Below are 1,552 nucleotides of genomic sequence, written 5' to 3' on the forward strand. Positions count from 1 at the left end.
CTAGACTTTATCTGTTGATTTGTTCACTGTTTTTCATTGGAAGAGTCTCTGGCAATTTTACCTCCCTTACACACCATTGTTTTCACTTTTCCATATTCTTTTCCAGGAAGAGCTCCACTTGCATGAAGCTATTTGCATGCACATTTTTCCATGGTTGTTTTTATCATGCAGATAGTTTACATTTTGGCTTTATTTCATTCAGTAGTATATCAGAATCATTTTCCATTTGCAAATAGTTTTCATTTTTAAGGGTTAGTTGTTTCCATTTCTTAGAAATGAGTACCATTGGACACAGCTCTTGCCTTCTACTGAACTTTTAGGCTTTTTTAGAGAATAAATTCATGTAAGTGGCATGAATGAGTCAGAGCATATAAGTTTTCATTGGTCCTTTTTTTTCCTATTTATCTGATTTCTTTTATTATTTAAGAAAAATGGAAAACCAAATTTTCATTCAATAAATATCATTTGATCCTTAGGCAGTTTTGTTGCAGAAAGTGAAGTCCATGATTTTAGAATGATGGTAGCAATTCATCAACCAAGTAATCAGTTTTCACACAGTTTCAAAAATTGCAGCAATTTCCTTGAACTGTCTGTAGAAATCCTGACACTGTGGAATTGTCATTTCAAAGGACTTGTTCTTTGCTTGGCCTAAATGATCTGCCACCTTGAGCATCACTGTAACATGAGGATACTTAAAGTGATCTGCAGCTGTCTGAGCTCACAGCCATACCCAGCTTCCAGAAAATCTACGAGTTGGTTGGTGACCTTTGGACTTAGCATCCATCTGTGGCTCACTAGACCCCTCCATTGTATGGTCCAGGGCTCTCACCATTCACTCAGGTGGAAGCTCCTGGGGCCATCTCATCATCAGTTCTGAATTGTCCACACCATTAAGCTTGAGTCTCCTTAGACCCTAAAAATAACGATTGCTTTTATTCTTATAGGCAAAGAACATTTTCAAAGAAAGGGGTAAAATGTTCAGTGGAAAAATGACAAAGGATATGAATGTTTTCTCAGAGAAGAATGAATACACTTGGCTATAAGCATATGATAAATTCTCAACCTAATTGATCATTAAAAATTTGCAAATTCAAGCAAAAAAAAGATACCTAGCAAGGTCTGAAAAGTTTGAGGACACATCCTGAATATAAGGTTGGGGAAACTGCCACTTTCATTAGATTTCTGCAGATATGTTAACTGACAAGATTTGGGGGGAGGATAATTTGATAATCACCACCAAAACTTAAAATGTAAATGCTTTCTGATCCAATAATTCTAAGACTAGATCTTGGAGACTCACAAAAGTTCACAAGGGTAAATAAACAACTGTATTTATGTCAATATAATGTTTAATAGTGAAAACTGGAAGGATTTTAAACCTCCACCCACAGAAGACCTGGTTGAATAAATCATGATACATGTACCTCAAAGTACTGCCATTGACAGAGGAGAGGTCTGAAATAAAGTACAGACATCTGCCAGGGTCAGTCCCAAGAGACAGTTGGTACGAACTCTTAGTTGCATCATGTAGGATCTAATTCCCTAGCCACGG

General features: G+C 36.6%; 1 pseudogene; it reads right to left on the minus strand.

Annotated features, from left to right (window-relative positions):
- Positions 551-808, minus strand: LOC102189803 (annotated as a pseudogene).

This window comes from Capra hircus, chromosome 2 (genome assembly GCF_001704415.2).
Source record: "Capra hircus breed San Clemente chromosome 2, ASM170441v1, whole genome shotgun sequence".
Lineage (NCBI taxonomy): Eukaryota > Metazoa > Chordata > Mammalia > Artiodactyla > Bovidae > Capra > Capra hircus.